We start from the raw sequence: 23,444 nt of genomic DNA, 5'->3' as shown, positions 1-23,444 counted from the left end.
CTCCTTCGCAGTTAAGAGGAATAAAATATTGACAAAATATCTGAAAAAGGAAACTTTGTTGTTAGATCTGCTTTAAAAAGAGAGAGAGAGAGAGATGGATACAAATAGAAGTTCTTCCCCTAGAGGGAGCTTGTGAAACTGTTATTAAATCTGAACTGGGGAGCTTTGCAGCTGCAGTAGATTAAGATCGTGGGATCAGACTTTGACCTTGCACAACAATGTACTCGGAGGCTCTGGTGCGTGCTTTCTGCAAGACAAGTGCTTTATTGGAACAGTTACATGAGAAGACGGATTTGATGACTGTTGCGATCAGAAATTTTGGACAGGTAGTGGGTATCTATATAGAACCCACTCAGGAATCAATTCAGGAGTGTGCTCTGACATATCAGATGAGGGAGGAGGCTGTGGCTGGACCCCGGGAGGCAGAGATGGAGGGAACTGTGGCCCAGCAGGAACATGAGTTGTTGGATCTGACGAATGAACCTGGGAAAAGCCAGATTTGGAGAGATGGAGTCTTGTTTGGCTTGGAAATGGGGGGGCTGGATAGACCCCCCCTATGCAGGGATGTTTTGACTTTTCAAGTCTGGTGTTGGGCCGGGAAGAGTTTGGAGTTGTGGGGGTCCTCAACTTTGGAGGGACCTTGAAACATGCTTTTAAATACCACATGGAGTTCAGTGTGGACAATGGAAAAGGGGCTGATCTGTCGAGAAGGGACAAAAATATTGTCAAGCTGGAGTCTCCACGAGTGAAAGGAGCAGAAGACAAAGTAAAGTACAGGTATAAATATGAAGAAGATCTGCGGAAGGGACATGGAAGAGACTTAAGGGCCTCGGACATAAGGTTACCAGGTTAATGAACTAGATGGATGGGATAGAAAGGACTGACAAAACCCGAGACCAGGAGGAAGAGACGTTGGATGAAGATTGGAAGAAAGTTTTTAAAAATTCTATTTAGGAATGTTTTCTAAAATTAATGAGCATTAGAAAAATGTTGGAACGAAATTATTTGGCTTTAGCAGAAATGCTAAAAAGAACTATGTAAGAATATGCTATGGTTATGAGAAATTGGTATAAATAAGATTTAAGTTTTACGTTTTAGGGTTTTTATGGTAAGATAAGGTTAAAATAGATTAAGGCAATTTAATGACAGAATATTATGAAAAATGGAAAGGGTTTGCTGTGACAATCAATAACTAGAATACAAAAAAGGGAGGTGTGAGAAGGTCGATGAAATAAGGTAATGACAGTTAAGGATTTGGGAATATTGGATCTGTTTTTAAATCTTTGTGGTTTATTTTTGCTTTCTGATTTTTATGTGCTATGTGTTTTGTTTTTGCTTTTGACTTTTATCGATTTGTATTGTTTAATTGTTATTGTTTTTTCTGGTTTTTTCTGGTTTTTTTCTTTGTTTTTTTGTAATTTTAAAATTCTTAATAAACACCATTTTAAAAAAAGAGAGAGTGAGTGGTGAAACTGTGGGTTTCAGAGTACAATAGTGTATGCTACAATAACTGCGCTAGTCTTTAAGATACCATAACATATATTTTTGGGTACCTTATTTCATACATTCCTTTTGAGGGGAAGGCGTACTCCTCTGGGAAATGCACCAGCACCACCAGTACCGCCTTAAGCTGGCCTTGGCCATTCATACAGTTTGTGCCTCATTTTTAATTCCATTGTCTTCTTAAAGGGAAATAGCCCCAGTTCGGTTGCTCTCTGCATGGGCTTCCCTTAGCTTTTCCTTTATGAAAAATCCTCTATCCTGATATTCCGCTATACCCATTTGTATTAAACTAGCCTTCTTACCTCATGCTTTGTGTCACTAGGAGAAACTAGCAATCCCGAAAGCCGCCTTTGTCTTTAGACATGTGCCCTCTGATATCATTGACCTAGCTCAGCCTTCCTTAACTTGGTGCACTCCAGATGTTTTGGGCTACAATGGCTTTAATGGAAATTGTAGTCCAAACCTTCTGGAAGGCACCCAGTTGGGGAAGGCTTGCTTAGCTACTGCAGCTTTAAAGAAGACCTTGATATATTTTAAGGTTTCCCCTTGCTGGATCTCAGAGGTGCCTGTGCATACAGAACAGAACTGGCAACATCTGTTCCACACATGCTAGCTGCATTAAAGAGATTTAGAGATCTATCAAGCTAAAAGTTCAGATTTTGTAATTTTAATAGCAGTTAGGACTTTATTCTCATCTTATCCCTCTGTCTGAACAGATTTTGGCAAAGTGGGAATGCCCATAGGGGAGGTAGAAGCTAAACTTATATCCAGATTTTTGCATCAAATTTCCTCCTTTCCCATTGCATTAGTTGTGAAGACATTTGTAAATGGAATCTCATCAGCTAAAAGAGCAAACATCTTGACTGCAGACACTTCATGTTTCCTTAGAGACTATGCCTGTCCACAAGTTTCTACACGTGTGTCAGAGCTTCTTCCTACATATTTAGAGTGGAACTAGATCACTAGTGAGTGTGGGACAACAATACTTGCCACAAAACTGCTGCTTACCGCAAGGTGGCAGGGAGGCGGGTGTTGTGCAAATGCACCAGCGGGCATGCCAGTTTGGCTCTGCCAGTATGTTTGCACCCCTCCCCTCTGGTAAGCAGCAGCAACACACCTACATTAGTAAAGAAACTGCGCCAGATGGTTCCAGAGAGCTAGAATTGTTTAAAACGGGATTTCTCATTGGGATTTTTTTTCTTTTGTTAAAACGATTTAATTTCCAACTTATTTATAGTGCTTTTCTCCTGTGTTTAGATCCACCACAATCAACAAGGCAAATAGTAGGTGGATTCTGTGTGTGTTGCAATTTTCAACACTTGTTTGTTATTGGAACTGTAGGGTGTGTGGGTGTGTGTAGATTTGAGAAAAGTATGAAAGCTGTGCATTCCTGATTTTTACCATATTTTTCACTCTATAGGATGCACTTTTCCCCCTCCAAAAATGAAGGGGAAATGTGTGTGCATCCTATGGAGCAAATGCAGGCTTTCGCTGAAGCCTGGAGAGCGAGAGGGGTCAGTGTGCACTGACCCCTCTTGCTCTCCAGGCTTCAGGCAGCTATCCGCAAGCCTTCGGAACCCAGCGGGAGTTCCTGCTCTCGTTGCGCACCCCGGGCTTCAGGCAGCTTGATAGCAGCAAGCTCCGGGAGTGAAGGTGAGGTTGCGCGCAATCTCGCCGCCGCTCCCAGACCCGTTCTGGGGGCTGGGGTCGGGGAAGCTCGGGCTTCCCCCGCCCCAGCCCCGCGGCTAAAAACGAAGCCAAGACAGCCAGCGGGATGGATCCCACTCGCTGTCTTGGCTTCTTTGCTCTTTGGGGCTGGGGGGGGGGGAATAATTTTTTTTCTTTATTCCCCCCCCCCTAAAAACTAGGTGCGCCCTATGGTCTGGTGCGCCCTATGGAGCAAAAAATACAGTATTTGAAAGGGTTTTTTAAATGGTATGGGTGTTTGGTTGGCTGGTTGGTTGGCTGACTGGCTACTGTGAGAACAGGATGCTGCACTAAACAGGCCTTTGGCCTGATCCAGCAGGCCCTACTACTACTACTACTACTACTACTACTACTACTACTACTGTTGTTGTTATTAAATGGATTATTTATACAAATAACACTTGATGTAGAATCACCTTATTAAATACAAATAGAGGTTCCTTGGTGATGAGACAGGTGCACTCTGTGCATGCTCATGCCATTTATTTCTGAGGATTATCCTTTGTAATCAGGTCTGTGAGAGGATTCTATGATTTGTGAGGTGGAGCTGATGGTTCTAATACTCAAACCCCTTCAGCTGCATCACACTTCAATTGGGTAGACTATTTTCCTTCTCAGCAAAACTGCCAACAGTCTCCTTGTCTTTATATATTGAAAAGACAAACATACCAGGGGATCTGGAGACTTAACTTTAAAATCCTCCTCTATCACTTGCTAGTTGTGTGGTGTTGGGTACATTACTCAAAGACGCAGCCAACTAGCCATAACTTACACCAGAAATGAAACAATTATGAAGTAGCACTTTATAAGCTAGCAAACATATTATTCCATAAGCTTTCATGGAATACCAAGAATGATGCATCTGATGAGGTTTGCTTTGGCGCCCAAAAGGCTTATGCCATAATAAATTTGTTAAAGGTGATAGTACTGTTCCTTCTGTTGTTTTTGTAAAATTGCAGTACAATCTACTTTACATGGTTCTTGTGAGGATTAAAAAAAACCCTATAAAATGCTTCAGCAAACTTAAAATGATGTTATAAAAAGTAGGGTGGTGCAGAGGATGGTTTGGATGAGAATTCATTGTGCAGAAGCTAAATGTAGTGCAGGATTGTGGATTGTGAGCTTCCTGCACTCCCCACCCAGGCAAGCATGCTGCGACAGCCAAACATGGGATGTGCCATGGGCTTACATGCCAAGTCCAATGTTTGTAGGTGTGGATATCCCAGCTGTGCCCCATATTCTTATTTCTTTGCTGTTTGGGGTTACGCTTTTTCATTATTCCAAACCTGCCCCCCCCTCCTGGCTGGAGAGAGGCTGTTTGTTTTGTTTATTCCTTATTTATTACGTTTATATCCACTCCACCTTTCCTCCAAGGTGCCACTCAAGGGCCTGTGATCCTCATAGCAACCTTACGAGGTAGGTTAGGCTGAGAGACAGTGACTGGTCCAAGATCCCACAGTGAATTTCCTTGGTCTCTAGGTCCTAGCCCAATATTGCTCTACGTTTTTCCACATTCTGGAAAAAAGACATAGAAGTGAATAGTCTGTAGAAGGGGGGTAATTCTCCCCCCCCCACAGGTCTGGAAAATTATGGGGGCCCATGTTCTTGGTCCTGTGTTGCACCTTTAAGACTAACCAATTCAGGTTGCAATCTTGCACATATTTATGAGGGAGCAATCCCCATGGAAATCAGTGGGGTTTACCACTGAATAATATAGTTCCTTTGGTATGAACCCATACTAGAAATTTTGACAGCAGGGACTCCTTCTGAACCAAGAAAAGACACTTAAGTTCTAAGTATTAGAATGCAGTGTTTAAGTATCTACTACAATGGTACCTCGGTTTAGAACATCTCCATTGACGAACATTTCGGTTTTCGAACGCCGTAAACCCAGAAGTAAATGCTTCAGTTTTCGAACTTGCCTTGGAAGTCCAATATGCCACGCGACTTCTGTACAGTGATACCTCGGGTTACATACACTTCAGGTTACAGACTCCGCTAACCCAGAAATAGTACCTCGGGTTAAGAAATTTGCTTCAGGATGAGAACAGAAATCATTCTCCGGCTCCGCAGCAGCAGTGGGAGGCCCCATTAGCTAAAGTGGTGCTTCAGGTTAAGAACAATTTCAGGTTAAGAACGGACCTCCGGAATAAATTAAGTACATAACCAGAGGTACAACTGTAATGAGTTTTCTGTATTGAGTTTTCTATTTTAAGGCTTCCGTACTGAGTTGTCAGTTTTTGAACATTTTGAAACTCGAATGGTATTCCAGAACGGATTATGTTTGAAAACCAAGGTACCACTGTATTTATTTATAAAGAAGGAGGAGAGAACCAGAACACAACTTTTATCTGAGCAAAGAAGCAACTGTAACTTCAGCAGGGTCATCTTCTGAACTAAAGAAATACACTTTTCAGTTTACTTAAGTGCTAACAATTTATAAAATTGCAATGCTTAAGTTTCCAAAATAGCTTTGCAGGGGAGGAAGACAGTGCTGGATTACCAAATAGGCCCCACACCTTTTAGGGGGCCTGTGACAAAGGATCAGAATAATATTGATTAGGTTTATTAAAATTGTTGGTTGGTAAAATCAAAAACGTATTAGGAGATAATCTGATAGGCCTCCACAGGGTTTATCCAGCACTGGAGGAAGTTGGTGAGAAAACTAGAACAACACAGCCACACCCCTGTGATGGCTAATTTGCTGCAACCCCATGACCCCCTAGTAGCCCTAGTGGACAATCTGGTCTAGTAGGCGCCAGCTGGGAATAGTGTTTAGGGCAAAGGTTAATTCACTCATGTATGAATATAGAATGTGTTTGCAACTGTCATGAATTAAAAAAAGATTCTAGAGACCCAAATACAATGATGTACAGACTTCCTGACTCAAAAACAGCACATACTTCAGCTGTGGTAAACCACAGTATAGACAGGCCCTAAACACAGGGGGACGACTACAGGAAAGAACCTAAAATACATCTTATTCTAATGACAAGTGGGGAAGCATGGCTAGGAGTGCAAAGTTTTGCACTGTATTTCCTCATGGCTTTCACGCCCTTCAGTTCAGCTGTGGTATAATCATCTTTGCTGCAAGTAAAGAATGCCATTTCCATGAATATATTCACATATAAAAGTTTTCCTGGATAAGGCTTCATATATACCTTCTGTGACATGTTAGATTCACAAACACCTTACATTCATAATCTGAACCAACTTTCGTTAAAACACACAACATACACCCACAATTATGGTTCCTGTTAGCATAAATATGAAGCTAAAAGTAAAATTGGAGAAAGGGAATATCTCAGATATAATCTCTACAGCCCTCTAGCAAATCTCCTCCACAGATCAGTGCCCTGGGAGAGAATGGGTTGGTTGGAGTGCAGAGTTTATATTGCAGAAGGGATCAGCCCCAAAATCTGCTGTTAGGCTGAGTCCTGGAACATGTGCAGCAATAATTAGAATAGCACCAAAACATGTGTAAAGTGCCTTTTTTGTATTGCCAATAAAGACTCTCCTCCTGCAAGAGAGGGGAGTGGTTGTGGTCGGGATCCGGACTCCGCCTCAAGCAGGGGGCGTTAGAAAGGATTTAAAACGTAAGGTGTGCTGGTAATTCAATAAAGGGCAATGCCAAAGGCAGTCTTGTAAGTACCCTCACGAGTGTGAGAGATGTACAGGGGCTCCCCCAGCCACAGCGTGTTACAAAGGGAAGCGGCCCTTTCGGGGTGGTCGGGGCTTCCACCACTCTAGTTCCAGACGAGCCCCCGCAGCAGGGAACCATCGATAAAGTCCTTCTGGGTCTAGCATTTTCTCTAATTCAGCTTTCTCCTCTCCTCAACCTCTTGTCTATCCATCCGGACGGAAGTGCAGCATCCTATCTTTGGAAGGGTTTCTCAGAGGGTTTCAGAATCCCAGTAGTTGGCTCCTTAACCGCGAAGGACTCTCTTAATCAGAAGTCAGTAAGGGAAAGGACGCTTGCCTCACGCCATGGGTAGCTAGCCCCACCCCTGGGTGCACACCATGTGTGCCAGTCTGGGTGCCAGAGCAGCTAGCTCCACCTCTGGAGTCACACTATGGCATACAGCTAATTGGGATGAACCCAACAGGGCCGCCACTTAGCCCCTGCTTGGTCTCCAGGACAAAGGCACCCCTTTAACCATATTAGGGAACATGTATAGTTAGTAAACAAATTGCTAGTTTTGTGAGAAATAACACTTCACTGAAGCAGATAACGCTTTGGCCAAGAGCTCACCTTTGGCAGTCTTCTGGTACATGTTGCATATGTAGCAGTTCTTTCTAGCTAGAGTGAAACTGAAACCTGACATTTACAGTACCAGATAGAAGTGTTCTGGAATGTCCTGGCTGTGTCTGTAGTACAACAGTTTTGGAAATCTGTAGGAGAGCATCCCACCAATCTCTTGTCATACTAACAATCTTGTTATCAACTAACAATCAAAAGTGCTAAAATTTTAGCTACATTGGCAACAGGATGTTGGCTAGAAGCAACTGGTTTTCTGAAGCTAAAACTTACAATTTTGTTCTAGGAGTTACTTGATCACAATATAGAACTATTTGTTTATTCCTTATGAGTTTTACACATGATGAAAACGTATACTCAAGCAGATATTTTTATAATCACTGTACTATACTATGATACAGTGCATAATGAACATCCACATTCAGTTATTCTGTGTGCCATCCCCCTTCACATTCAGCACAGAGAGCACCAAGTGACTCAGAAACAAATCAGAAGTTTAAAAGTCATAATACAAAATGAGTCTTGGGGCCTGTGTGCATACCTAACCTTAAAAAATAAAATAAAATAACAAACAAACAAACCGCACCACAGGGTAAGACTCCCAAAATCGGTTAAGACAGACCTTGAGATCTGGATCACGTTTCTGGAACGCTACAATGGAGTCTCCTTATGGCAGGAAATCCTCAACCTGTCCTCAGATTTCCAGGTTCACTGATGCTGCTGGGTCCTTGGGCTTCAGTTTATTCTTTAGGGGACGCTGGTGTGCTCAACAATGGCCAGCAGAGTAGCAAGGCGAGGCTATCACGCGGGATCTCACTTTTCTGGAGTTTTTCCCCCTTAGTTGTGGCTGTTCACATTTGGACTGAGGAGTTCCAGAATCGCCGGGTGTGCTTCTGAACTGATAACCAGGCTGTGGTCAACATACTGGCTAAGCAGTCATCGCGTTCCGATAGGGTGTCGCGCCTACTCCGATCATTCGGCCTCCGGTGTCTTGCTTCCGAGCATAGCTCCCAGGGCTCAGCCACTGCCAGAACCCGTTCCGGAGCACCTGTGGAACCTTGGAGATGTGAAGTGATTAAGGGAGTATTAGCATCTGTCGCACCCTCTACGCTTAGATCATATAAGAAGGTCTAGTGTGATTTCATGGCGGTCAGGTCCAAAGTATCCTTCCTTTCCACTAATGTTACACCCTCCACAGAAAACATTCTGCAATACTTAACACACCTTCATGGCCTAGGTTGAGCCTCGAAAACTTTGAGGATACACATAGCCGCTATCACATTCTTTAGTAGACCCATGTTTTTCCACCGATTCGTGCTATGACTTCATGGTCCGCAGGGCAATTGAAGGTTGGAGTTGACTGCAGCCTCCAAGTAACAAAGGCCGCAAGCCTATTTCTTACGAGCTGCTGTCCCAAATCCGTATGAAACTTAGGTCAATTTGCTGGTCCAAGTTTGAGGCCCGGGTGTTCTCTGCAGCATACGTTATAGCCTCCTTTAGGCCGGGCCCCCCAAACTTTAAAGATACAAAGGCAGCCCTGTTCAGGGAAGTTTTTAATGTATGATATTTTAGCGTTTTTTTGGTTTTTGTGGAAGCCAGCCAGATGGGCGGGGTACAAATAATAAATTATTATTATTTATTATTATTATTATTATTATTATTATTATTATTATTATTATTATTATTATTACTACACGTAGCCGCCATCAGCTTCTTTTGTAAAGCCATGTTTTCCTCCGACCCGTGCAGTGACTTCCTGATCCGCAGAGCTATTGAAGGTTGGGGTAAGCTGCAACCTGCTAGAGCCGAGGGCCATAAGCCAATTTCTTACAGGCTGCTCTCTCAAATACGCATAAAGCTTAAGTCGATCTGTTGGACCGAGTTTGAGGCCCGCTTCTTTTCCGCAGCATATGCTAAGCCAATTTCTGACGGGCTGCTCTCTCAGATATGCACAAAGCTTAGGTCAATCTGCTGGACCAAGTTTGAGGCACGCCTTTTTTCCGCTGCATATGCGATCGCCTTTTTTGATGCCTTGAGGGTCAGTGAAGTAGTAGCCGAGGTTAACGCAACTGGGTCAACTCACGGAGGACGTGCAGTTGTCCGAAGCTAGCATGACGGTGCGGATAAGTCAATCCAAAACAGATCAGGCAGGTAGGGGTTCCCTCGTAAAACTTACAGCTTCAGCGCAGCGGGGCCCATGCCCGGTCAAGGACACTAGATGGTACCTTTACCTCAGACTGCCCGGTCCTGGCCCGCTCCTGGTTCACGAGGATGGGTCACCTTTGTTGAGACACCAATTCACAAGGGTACTCCACAAAGCTATTGATGCCTGTGGTTTATCTTCCCAGGATTATGCTGCACACTCATTCAGGATTGGCGCCACCACAACAACGGCGCGCTTGGATCTGCCGGCGGATAGGATTAAAGAAATGGGCCGGTGGAAATCCGATGCTTATAAAGGTTACATTCGCTAGTATGCACTCCGCTGCATTACCTCTACTTACCCGTCTTTCTCTTTCCTTTATTCTCAGCCGTTCTCAGAAAAAGTGTTTGGATTTGCGGCCACAGTATAGTCTATTGGGCCCGTGTCGGCTAGCTGCGGCCTCACCCCTAATCTTGGGTTGCCACCTGGAGTGCGAGTTTCCTGGTTTTCGAGACGAGGCATGCGTTGGGAAGAGCTTGTGCCATTGCTGAGGGAGAAAGTCGCCATGTTTGGCCCTCCCGACATCCTTATCCTTCAATTAGGGGGAAATGACCTTGTTAACAGAAGAAGTGCAGGCTTGTCGTGGAACATAAAAAGAGATTTGGATGAGATTGCTGCCTTGTGTCCCGGAACAACGGTGTTCTGGTCCTCCTTCCTGAAGAGAATTGTTTGGTGCGGTGCGCAGAACTGTATGGCCATTGAAAAATCCAGGAAACTCTTAAATCGTGCAATAGCCCGTTGGGTGCGCTTTATGAATGGCCGAGTCATTTCTCACGACCATATCCGGATTGGCAATCAGGCCTTGTACCGGAATGATGGGGTTCATCTTTCAGGCCAAGGGAATGACATTTGGTTAAATAGCATCAGCAGCAGCATCAGGGATTGGTTAGAGCTGTGAGGGTATTGGCGGCGAGCCTTTTGGGCTCGGGTGGCGGTTAGGCATTGGAATAATGTGTTGTGGTATGTCAAAGGGCTAGGTGTGGCCATCGCCTGCACCTTCAATTTTGGGTATTCCGTTAAAGGAATCCGGCGGTTGTGTATTCTGTCCGATTCCTGCGTGGCGGGAGGCCATGGCACGACCCTCGGTGACATCAGGGGAGAGCTTATAGTTGGATTAGCATCAACAGGCTCCACATACTGGTGAATAAACCCCCCTGTTTTAGACTCACCCCTCTCTGAGGGGGTGGAGTCAGCTGACGTAATCCAATGCCTAAGCCAATACCTTTTCTCTTGCTGTAATCAATAAAGTTGTGGCCTTTTCTTGCCCATTAACCTTATATCACGTGTCCTTGTGTTTTCATTCCACTATGCGGGGATCGGGTCCTCGAACCACAACTGCAGCCTGCCCCACAGGTTTAGGATTAAAGAGCAGGAGCTGAAAGACATATGACACTATCCTTGGGGGATGGTGAAATTCGGGTGCTGACTTGCCACATGCGTCATGGCCACATGACGCATCATATGATGCCGCCCGGCATGCGCCAGGTGGGGGCAGGACATGCAGAGGGCGATCTTCACGCTTACTCATCCCCACCTGGCTCCTGGCCTGCCGGGCAGAGGCTGGGGCTGGGGCATGTGGAGGGTGCCTCGCAGCAGCAGCAGCAGATAATAACAACCCCCTCAATATTGGGTGGGTACAGCCCCTCCCCCAAAATATGGGAGGCTGGAGCCCCTGCATCCCTATACCTGGCACCCCTGGTAGAATTATTACATAATTTCAAGCACCACCCCAAGCATTCCTGGTATCTGCTTTGAGCCCCAACTTAAGTGCCATAACAGAAGACTGTCCCATAAGCCAGCAAATAAAAGGATCTTCCACCCTCCCAACACCTTCTCCTCTCTGTCTATAGACAACTGTCCTACTCCATTGCCATCGCCTTTATCCCCCCTCCCACGAGGCAAGGGGGATTCACTCTGAAATTTGGGGGACAAGCAATATGTTAGACTGCACTTCTATCATGCCATCTCCCTCCTTTCACTCAAGTCTAGTAAACCCCTCTCCCCAAATGCTGTCCTTTGCCTTCTGGTCTCACACACCCCTTCCAGTTCCCTAGAAATGGGAGTGAGGAAAGACAGATCCTTGGTGCCCCATTTTCCACCCAAATAAGTTTTGCAAGCTCCTTGTCCTCAGAAAGAAGAAAAATGTTGACAGATTGATCAAGAAAGTCAAGACTGACTCCGCTCAGTAACAGTGAGTGGAAGAACAAAGACCTCATCTCCTCCTCGTCTACCTGCCCACTTTAAGCTCCTGACAATAATTAGAGGCTTGACAGGTGACAACAAAAGCTATCAAAGAAGACAGAAGTGAGAATGAAACCCCCAACTGAATAGGCATAGATCAAACAACCTTATTGTGATGCTATAATCCAGTCAGCCAGTGGAGGGCATGTTCAGTCTCCACAGTTGCTGGGCAAAGTTTTAAGAACTGTACGTTTTCCTGAAAATGGTAAGAACTTCATTTAGCATTCTTGTTCTTTTAGGTATTATGTACCTGAACATAAATATGGGACCATTACTGAAATCTGAGGGGCAAAATCCCCATTGGGCACTAACTGCATCTGGCAAGAGCCACTCTAAAAGTCAGTTTACAATGGCTTGAAAAATTTGACCTGAATGCAACCTAGGTGGCCATGGCACAGAGTCATGCTCAGCCCAGTGGGAGGCAGTATGCTGTGGAGAGTGCTCTCGCAATCATGTCCTATTTGTGGGCTTGGCCACTAAGAATGCCCAAGCTGCATTTTAAGACAGTAATGTGTACACAGCCTTAGTGAATGAAAACTACCTGCCACTGGTGAGGCTATCAGAGGGAGAAGAAGCAGCACTCAGGCAGGCCTCCATAGTACCTGGATAGAGCTCTAGGAAAGATTCTCTTATGTAGATGAAGCATAAATTATCCTGTGGTGCTTATGAAAATGGTTCTCTCTTTAAAGTCCAAACACCTTTCTTTGCCAACCAAATTGTGCAATAGTATAATATAATAGTGTGCAAGCTTTTGAGTCCGTGCTATTTTGGCCCTAATATGGACTTTGGGATTTTTCTTATTAGGGTTACCTTTGCTAATGATCATTTGGAAGCTGTCTTGGGAGGGGTTTGAGATGTAAGTAGTATATAACCACTTTGGATGGGTGGGTGGATGCATGGATGGAGCTGAAAAAACTGTTGGCTTTGGCATTCCTAGTACAGTAATAATAATAAGCTAACTTTTCCTCCAAGAGATTTGGACTGCATTCACCTCCCCCAGCCACCATAAGTAGCTCCCAAAAGGAACTGGCAGAGTTCTTTGGGCTCATTCCATCTCCCACAAATAGCTAAGGAAAGTGCACACACGCACAGAGAGAATGAATGAATGAATGAATGGACTAGAGCTCTCCCCTCCCCCTCAGTGTCATAGGAAAGTTCATCTGCTGAAGAGATTTTCTTTGTATTACTAAAAAGAAAAAAGGGGGGGGGGGAAGAGTATCATTAATCTCTGCAGTCAGAGGAAATTAGCCTCATCCTGTGCCAAGATTCTGCTTGTCACGTGCAGCAGCCTCATCTTACACAATGATCTATAAACACCTCAAAAATGAGTATCAAAAGGTCCAAGGCCTACCAAATATGAAATTGCTTCAGCAGCCACAAGAATATAAATGACACTTTTCAAATCTGCAAATGGTTGTAACCCACCAGAGAAAATCAGGTTTCTTAGAACGATGTTTTAAAAAACTATACAAGAAAAGGCTTGACTAACTTTAAAGTTTGATACAAGGAAATTCTCTCTCTCCCTATTCACCAGCTTGTCCAATGAATTTGTTCAAACTGCTTCACCATCCTGCACCAAGACAGAATATTCCTAATATTTAAAGCCAGAGAAAGACGTTTCATAAACCTTTGCATAATACAGATTATAGAATTTAATTCCTTTACCAGATAAGTAACATAATGGTTGAGTACTTTGAGGGCATTTTTTCATATTCTCACCCCAAGCTGACTGGGGCAAAAGCAGAAACTGTGTGTGTGTGTGTGTGTGTGTGTGTGTGTGTGTGTGTTGGTATTCAATTTTGTAGTTATTTGATACATAAAAATATCCAAGCAAGTTACATTTAAAAGCATAAAGCATGGCATATAGCAAAAAAACCAACCCCAATGAATTACAGACAAATTCCAATAAAACAGCAGCAAAAATTTCAGCAGCAAACAATTAATAGACACCAAAACCATACTAATCCATCAAATGCCTGGGAAAAGAGGTAAGTCTTACCTGGCACCAAAAGTATGTTAATGATAGCATCAAGTGGCCCTCACCAATGAGAACATTCCAGAATCAGGAAGCCACAACTGAAAGATTCCTAGCTGCATGGTGAATCTCATGCACAGTCTTATTCACTAACAGGTGTGCTGTATATAGTCTCTCTAACAGGTGTGCTTTCATCTACAATCTATCTGAAGCTCAAAGCTGTCAGGTGAGGGCTATGCAGTGGGCTACACAAGCTCACCTCTTCACTGCTGCATGCAGATTTGTCCTAGGGGAACTGGGCCTAGGCTTACTTGGTAAATTAATAGAAATGTGAGGCAGAATGACTTCTGCACCCATTTAATCTCCTACTTCCAAGAAGCAAGAACTAAAGTGCCACTCTCTGCTTCTGGGGCTTCAGGCCAAAGAAACCAAATTATACAGTAGCAATGCAAGAAAACACACCAAAATGAATAGGTAATTGTTATATTGATTAAAATAGCAACAAACTCTGCCTCTATCTGCCACCATTTTGTGACTGACTTTACCCTGCACTACCATTTTGTGACTGGTGAGCCTCAGTAATTTTCAGTTGTCTTTTCTGGGCCCTAGAGGTATAAAGTTTGTATACATTGTATAAGACTGTAACCTCTGATTCCCACACAGCTGTGAAGCTCACTAGGTAGTCTCATTCTCCCGGTCATTCCCGATAATTCAAATAAATTGTGTGAAGATACAACATACAATACCTTTGTTCCTTTTCAAGTTAAGCAGCACATTATAAGATACTTTAACAGTTAACCTGCTGATGACCACAGATGTGTTGTAATGCAAAATCAAGATTTATTTCAGTGGCAGCTGGAAGTCTCCTCACCGAAGTTGTGCAATGGATGTTTCCCCTTTGCCTCCTCCTCTTATTGTGCCCTCTAACACATACCACATTTAACACATTTATTCCAATTAACAACCTTTCTGTGTTGATAGTCTACAAAATGGTTCTCTGTCCAAGACAAATTGATATTAATCTTCAAGATTAAATTTTGTGGCTAGATATATTGAAAACAAAGATCAATTTCATCGACTCTGTTCTCTTTATCCACTAATTTAACAATCTGGTTTGTGTTCTATAATTTGTTGTGTGTGTGCATTTTAATCAACCGGAGAGGCTAATTCTTCATGGTTATATTATGCTCTAAACATTTTTTGCTTCACATCTCTTCCATTTGCTGAGCAGAAATTAAAGTCAGAACGACCAGTGTGTTTAGATTGAAGAAGCAAAAATATGTTTTTTCAGGAAAACATATGTTAGTAAAGTGAATTCCCTGGAAAACTGCACTTTTACACTTTTTGTTAACTGTTGACCAAAAGGGGGAAAGGGATTTAACACTTCAGTAGCTTCTCTAACAGCAGTACAGAATTAACTGAATAAAGTATACTTCTGAACATCTAAAACTATTGATCCATCTACCACAGGGTGGGAGTCGAGAACTGTGGCTAGATTATAGGTCACACCATGCCTGATAACTGACCTTGCTGGCTGGGGTTCAACAATAGGCAATATAGAAGAGGGAATATGCTTGTTTTCTCCTGCTCTGGAGGGTAGGACTCGAACCAATGGCTTCAGGTTACAAGAAAGGAGATTCTGACTAAACATTCAGAAAAACTTTCTGACAGTAAGAGCTGTTCGGCAGTGGAACAGACTCCCACGAGAGGTGGTGGACTCTCCTTCCTTGGAGGTTTTTAAGCAGAGGTTGGATGGCCATCTGTCCTGGATGCTTTAGCTGATATTCCTGCATTGCAGGGGGGTGGACTAGATGACCCTTGGGTCCCTTCCAACTTTAAGATTCTAGGATTCTATAGACTATTCACCTATAGCTCAAGTTATTGGGTTTTACAGTCACCTGTACTTTGCTGTTACTGAACTTCCTCCCCCAACCCCTGATACAAGTATGGGTTGTATCCAATGTTAGTCCTGCTCAGAGTAGAGCCATTGAAATTAAAGGACATGGCTAACTTAGGTTAATTAATTCCAGTATGTCAACTCTGAGTAAAACTTAGTTGGAAACCATGCTGTATCCTCAACAGGACTGTTCACTGGCTCATGTAGGGGTGAGCAGTGGGGCCCTCCAGATGCTTTTTGACAATTTCCACCAACCCCATCAGGGGCAGCATCTTCCCATTTTTGCGGGATGCCACCAGAAGCCCCAATGTTCAAAAGGGGCAGAAGAGGCCAAGCCCAGAGCCAAGCACAGCGTGGCTTTAATGGCCAGCTCCTCTTCCTCCTCCTGCCATGGCCATCAGCCAGGGGTTGCTTCCCTGCTCCTTCCCTTCCACAGCAACAGGAGGAGGAGCCACAGTAATTGAATCCATGCTGCCACCGTGCTCGGCTCCACCCCCCCCAGCTTCTCCTGAGGAAGCCAAACGCAGCGTGGCTTCAGTAACCAGCTCCTCCTCCTCCTGCCACAGACTGGAATGAGCAGGGAAGCAGTCCCCCAGCCAGTGGTGGCAGAGGCAGCAGCAGAAGCCGTGGCCATTGAAGCCGCGCTGCCATCACATTCAGCTCCACTCCCAGCTCCTCCAGTGTTGTGACATCACATGTACAATGTTGAGCCCCCTTCTCTTTCGGAAGCTAGAGCCTCTGAGCTCCATCTACCATGGCAAAACGTCAGGGATGATGGGAAATGTAGTTCAGCAATATCTGGAGAGCCACAAGCTCTCTATCCCTGAACAAAGGATTCAGCCCAGTCTTAAAAGTGACTGTTACTGGCCTGGAAAAATTGCTCCAATGTGGAATCTTCATTCCCCACCTCCAAATTTGGAAAGGGCTGGAAATTATCCAGCTGCCATTAGTACTACTAGCTAAAGCATTTACTGCAGGCTCTTCAGATGGGTGCCATGTGATTTCATTTCAGAGAAACAAAGAATCTCTCAGAGCAGTTAGAATAGGGTGCTGATTTATATTTATTTGAGAAGCAAAATCTGAAGCCTCTTTTAAAAGGGGATAAAATTTCATTGTTGATGAGTGACAGATCCTGCCATAAGAGGTTTAGCACTTTTATTCATTCTCAGGGAACGTATTTGTCCTTGCTGCAATGCTTAACAATTCCAAAGAACCGTGATGTCTTAAAATATGCTTTTATTGAAACAGAAGGAACGTGTTAATAGAAGCCTTGACAGAATGTGAAATATTATCTGTGCAAATAACTTCTTTTCAGGGTCATTGTCTAGCTGCCATTTTCAAAGAGAAATAGTAACAGTGGCTGATCTGATACCTGCAGATGTTACAAATTACAATTAATCTCTCTCAAAAGAGAAAGAGAGAGAGGGGAAAAATAGAAAGAAAGCTGTGCTAACAAGGTTTGACAATAAGGTCACAGAGTTGGAATTGTGTGGGTGCTATCCTGATTTCAGACAGTCTGTTCAACCCTGTGCAAAAAGCATGTAAACTCCCTTCACTGGCTCTCAGAATGGAGGTATTAACTCCCTTCAGCCCTGCAGTCTACTGGTGATAAGGAAAGTCAGTTGTTATAACCAGAATGGACTTAATTTGAACTAGGGATCAGCTCTGGAACTTATAGTTAATGCCAGGAACATATTGCATGGTAAGAAGGAAGAGAGTACATCTGTGCTTTCAAAAAAAATACACATTTTTCATACTGAGTTGGGGAAACACAATTAGTAGGATTTTATTATAAAAATCTAAATGTTGGCAATGATACTTACCGGTACTTCATTTTGCTTTCTACAATAGCTTGTATATGTTGATGATAAGCTAAAGAAAAATTATGCATGATAAAGTAGTTCCAAACTCCATTCAGGAGCAGGCTCCTGCCAGCTGAGCTGGCTTAAGCTTGGCAGAGGGAAAGCAAGCATTTAAAATAGAATTTGACTTACACCACCCTTCTCCCTGGCATAATTTCTGCTGGGTCGCCAGGCCACAAGCTGAACGGAATTACAATCTTGCCCAGTCCTGCCTCCATCACTCCCCCAGAACACACTTTTTTCAAGGTTTACACCAGTGTACGTTCCTCCAGTATCAGAGCAGCCTGCATAGCCCCAGCTGAGCTGGGATGAAGGTTTTACACAGGCATATCTTTGGCTAAGGAGGGTTGGGAATGTATTCCAGTATAGCCCAGCTGATCCAGGAACCTGCCAGTTGAGTTGGAGGTCTATCATAACCTAGCTTGCTCATCCCAACAGATCTAGGTTTAGCATTGTGCCCTTAGTCAGGAACAACCTAAATTGATTTCATTGGAACTTATTTATGAGCAGATATGTATAGCAGGATCATGCGAAAGGCTGGGCTGGATGAGTCCCTAGCTGGAATTAAGATTGCCGGAAGAAATATCAACAACCTCAGATATGCAGATGACACAACATTGATGGCAGAAAGTGAGGAGGAATTAAAGAACCTTTTAATGAGGGTGAAAGAGGAGAGTGCAAAATATGGTCTGAAGCTCAACATCAAAAAAACGAAGATCATGGCCACTGGTCCCATCACCTCCTGGCAAATAGAAGGGGAAGAAATGGAGGCAGTGAGAGATTTTACTTTCTTGGGCTCCATGATCACTGCAGATGGTGACAGCAGCCACGAAATTAAAAGACGCCTGCTTCTTGGGAGAAAAGCAATGACAAACCTAGACAGCATCTTAAAAAGTAGAGACATCACCTTGCCAACAAAGGTCCGTATAGTAAAAGCTATGGTTTTCCCAGTAGTGATGTATGGAAGTGAAAGCTGGACCATAAAGAAGGCTGATCGCCGAAGAATTGATGCCTTTGAATTATGGTGCTGGAGGAGACTCTTGAGAGTCCCATGGACTGCAAGAAGATCCAACCTCTCCATTCTGAAGGAAATCAGCCCTGAGTGCTCACTGGAAGGACAGATCATGAAGCTGAGGCTCCAATACTTTGGCCACCTCATAAGAAGATAAGACTCCCTGGAAAAGACCCTGATGTTGGGAAAGATGGAGGGCACAAGGAGAAGGGGACGACAGAGGACGAGATGGTTGGATAGTGTTCGCGAAGCTACCAGCATGAGTTTGATAAAACTGTGGGAGGCAGTGGAAGACAGAAGTGCCTGGCGTGCTCTGGTCCATGGGGTCACGAAGAGTCGGGCATGACTAAACGACTAAACAACAACAACATGTATAGCAGGAATGGGAAGCCTCTGGTCCACAGGCCAGTCTTGGCCCAAAAGGAGGTCCCATTTGAGCCACAATACTGTTTTTCCTACCTGCCAATCCTCTGGTCTCACTCTGAAGGCCTGACAGAGAGCAGAGACTGAATCCCGTAGAGAGCAGGATTAAAGTCTATTCATCAGCTGATGAGCAGGGACTTCAATGTCGCTGGATGCTACTTCAAAGCGCAGTACAGGGGTACCTTGGGTTACATACGCTTCAGGTTAACCAGAAATAGTGTTTCAGGTTAAGAACTTTGCTTCAGGATGAGAACAGAAATCGTGCTTCGGCAGCATGGCAGCAGCGGGAGGCCCCATTAGCTAAAGTGGTGCTTCAGGTTAAGAACAGTTTCAGGTTAAGTACGGACCTCTGGAAAGAATTAAGTACTTAACCCGAGGTACCACTGTATAGAGCTGTTTGAAAGCTCTTTTGCAAACAGCCCCGCACTACTCTATAAAACTTTGGTTTTTAGAGGTTTCAAGAGCAATGCAGGGCTGTTTGCAAAAGGGCTTTCAAACAGCTCAGCACTGTGGTTTGACATTCCAACATGCTGACCCTCTGGTGGCATATTGACACCAAGTGATTGACAAATGGGCAGCACCACCCACCAGTCAAATTTGGCCCACCAGAGGTGGAGAAATAAGAATCTGTCCCGCTGGCCAACAAAGGTTCTCCACCCCTGATGTATACAATTGCAGTGCCTGTTAATAATTTTATTTGCCTCAGGGCCTAGGTTTGCAGCTATCCACAAATCTCTTGTGCATGGAAACATGATATATAAATGAGTTTGTGTGTGCATATGTGGGCTTGGAAAAACTGCATACAGAAAATTAATACCAGCAAACAAGCTATGCAAAAATAAATTGGAGCTACCAGTCATTTCTCTCTGAAATATTTAGTAAATCCTCATTTCACTACCATACAGTATCTTTCCATGAAGTGTTTGAGAGAAATATTAAAGCTGCCATTGGTAATGATTACATTTTTGTATCATCAGATCTCACAACAAACCTCCTCTGGCTTGTTCCCAAACAACTGTAGAATTTGTATTTGTTAGTATATTTGTGGTTAGAGAGCCATCTTGTGGTGTAATCATACTGATGAAGAAAGTTGACATTACGGTAAGTATAAAACTACTGGGGGTTGAGGGGAAAGTACATATGCCACAGCCATCCAATATATATATATATATAGATGGCAAGTTCCAGTGTTATTCAACTCCCAACTGGACTTACACATGCTGAAATAATTGCTGGAGTTGAATATGATGGCAATCCCCCAACATCATATAACTCAATATGGCCAAAATAAACCTACAAAATGAAAAGGGCTTGGGCATCCAGGTTCTCCCTTTCCCACCACATTCATAATTGTAGTCATACTTATATTTATAGTCACATTTATATAAATATATCTGAGTTTCTTATCTTAATAAGGAAGCATTTAATCTATTAATAATCATTCCTGATCCAGACTCATGGGAATCTAAGTTTTTTTTATAATTAGAAAGCTTTCACTCAAATAATGTTACTGAATGTATCTAAGAAATGTTGTATGATTTCCAACTAATAATTCCTTTCTTTTTCCCACTTTCTTTTCTTTCCCCCTACAGTGGTACCTCGGGTTGAGAACTTAATTCGTTCTGGAGGTTCGTTCTTAACCTGAAACTTTTCTTAACCTGAAGCACCACTTTAGCAAATGGGGCCTCCCGCTGCCGCCGCACCGCCAGAGCCCGATTTCTGTTCTCATCCTGAAGCAAAGTTCTTAACCCGAGGTACTATTTCTGGGTTAGCGGAGTCTGTAACCTGAAGCGTATGTAACCCGAGGTATCACTGTATTTTATATTTTCCTTTCTTGTTGATAATTAAATAGCTATAATATTATATTGATCAGAAATGCTTCTCACTTTTCCCCTCAGAAACTTACCAGTAACCTGGTGGTACAAAGCAAGTCATGTATTACATTTAACAAACGATTTTATGCTAATTTATTATAAAATTATTAAATGCACAAACTTATCTGGCAACTTAAAATAGTACAGTATCTTTAAATGAGCATAACCTTTTTCAACTTGTTGCTGTCACTTTAAATACCAACAGCTTATATTAATCTATTAATGATAGAGTAGGACAGCTTTAAGGAAGCTATTAAAATTCTTTAGCCAAATTGCCCCCTTATTCTCTCCACCCCAGTTAAGCCTCTCCAACTCTGCTGGAAACCTCTTTGTCCAACCCTGTTGAAGTGCAGATTTGTCTTGCTGTACTACACCAAAGACCAAGCTTCTTCTCATTTCTTCCCTCAGCACTGCAGACAGTTTCTCCCTTTGTCCTTTCAGCCCAATACAAGTGATTCAGCTCTACCCAGCAAGTATTTGGCCTCCAAGCCCCTCCACCTTACCTGTCAGGTCTTCTTCCTTCCTCTTCCCCCATCCTCTTCCTCTACTGTCATCTTTGGGCTGGCTCCCTGAACCTCAAGCACCAACTATTCCAACAAATCCTCTGCAGAGCTTTATATACCTTTCTTTTGGCCCCTCTAGTTCAGCCCCAGCCAATCACACTGTCTAACTGAAAATTCTAAACCTGCACCCACCAATCAAAATGCGCCTACCTTTTGATCTATACTGAGAATTCTAACACCAACCCCTCCTCATAACTGTCAGTTAAGGCCCCAAGAGATATTTGAAATAAGTTTCCAACAGAAAACTTCCCACGCCGAATATAGTGGAATGTACAATACAATACAAGTGTCAAAATACATTACACAATACCTATTACAACTTATTTCTTCACATACTTCTTTAAGATAGCCGGTACATTAGTTGAAAATATTGTACTTTTACCACAGTTAATTAAGGCTTTTCTTCATCCATTTCTCTGGCATGGTTGGGTGTTGGTAGAAGCTAATGCTGGTAAGACTGATAGAGAAAAGCACCTGTGCATTAGCCTCTAAAACTCTTGCAGATCTTCATATCCCACCCAGCTTTTTGTCCAAGGCTTTATGAGCCTAGCAAACCTGCTGCTCCACACCTCAATCCTGAGTACCCCCCCATTGCTTTCCCCAGTGGCGTAGCGTGGGGGGTGCAGGGGGGCCGGCCACACCGGGCGCAACATCTGGGGGTTAGGGTTAGGGGGCGCAAATCCACGGGTTAGGGGGCGCAAATCCACGGGTTTGGTGGCGCAAATTACTTGCCTTGCCCCGGGTGCTGACAACCCACGCTACGCCACTGGCTTTCCCAGTCTCAGCCACAGTGCCTCGAATATTGAGTGATGTGAGGAGAAACATAGATTTTCACTCTTCTTCCCCTTTGGCTGTGCATGGTGGGGATTGGGAAGGTTGCCAGGGTTGCTGGGTGTGAGGTGACAGGAAAAGAGGTTTTGAGCAAGGGGTCTGGGAAAAAGAAGCAGGAAGAGGGCTGGGAGTCCATCTTAGGCAGGCTGGCTGAAGGCTGGCTGCACAACTGTGAGGTACAAGCCCCTCTTGAAGTGACCATGCTGTAACATCTGGACTCCATGCAGACTGAATGTGTAAATAGGTGAATAAACCATATTTCTTAAAGCTACAACAGTATCTGCTGTGTCTCAATTCTCCAAAGGAACACAGACACTGGGTGAGTGCCTGGAACCCTATGGACTCTTGCCACCACTTGGCTGAGAGGGGGAGGCACTCAACTTTTGCAACAATATTAATACCTCAGAATTATGCATAGCTCTGTAATATTTCCAGTCAACACAAGGCCCTGTGAACATTGCTCCCACTGTGTGGGAACTGCTTGTCTGTGAGTGGCTCTGTGCAGCTGGTTAACATATAAATGACCCAACTTGGTGGCTGTGAGAATAGGAAAGTCCCATACAATTAGTCTGCCCACCCAAAAGACCGGATTGTTTTAACATTGCTGCAGAATTGCTACTGCTGCTTATTGCTACTAAGGACTATAATAATCCCAAAATTTAATTTTGTGGGATATTCACATTTTGCATTAATGGTTACCCAGTTTAGATCATCCTGAAGGAAAAAAACAACTGCTGGTGTCTGTAACATTTGAGCACTGTAATGATATCAAATCAGTCTGCATCTACCAAATGAATCCATCCGCAAAGTACAATATGTGCCTGTGCCCTATATTAAAGAGGAGAGAACCTGCAATTTGTTTTACTTGATGTAGATTAAGTGTTGCTAATAAATGTACTAAAAATTGCTAAAACAGCTTTCAGTTGAACAAGGACTAGGCATCCTTGAAGTAATGTAGTACGAGCAGTGAATTTCTGCATGAGAGGCATACAATTATGGCACACAAGGCCAATGTTCATGAATTAATGAAGCTTGGGCAACTTGGTGGAAAACTGAAATTTGAATAGAAGTATAAAATAGAAGCGACCATGTTTA

General features: G+C 43.6%; 1 long non-coding RNA gene across 1 annotated transcript in view; it reads right to left on the bottom strand.

Annotated features, from left to right (window-relative positions):
* The window catches only part of LOC308593353, a 45,404-nt gene extending 23,795 nt beyond the window's left edge, over positions 1-21,609 (bottom strand). The window contains exon 1 of the long non-coding RNA XR_014010902.1: positions 21,459-21,609. This is a non-coding gene — a long non-coding RNA (uncharacterized lncRNA). The remainder of the gene's footprint in view (positions 1-21,458) is intronic.
* Between the last annotated feature and the right edge of the window lie 1,835 nt (positions 21,610-23,444).

Source organism: Podarcis bocagei (genome assembly GCF_964188305.1).
Source record: "Podarcis bocagei genome assembly, chromosome: 8".
Classification (NCBI taxonomy): Eukaryota; Metazoa; Chordata; class Lepidosauria; order Squamata; family Lacertidae; genus Podarcis; species Podarcis bocagei.
The sequence above is the reverse complement of the archived record's forward strand: the minus strand, read 5'-3'. Positions and strand labels throughout refer to the sequence as shown.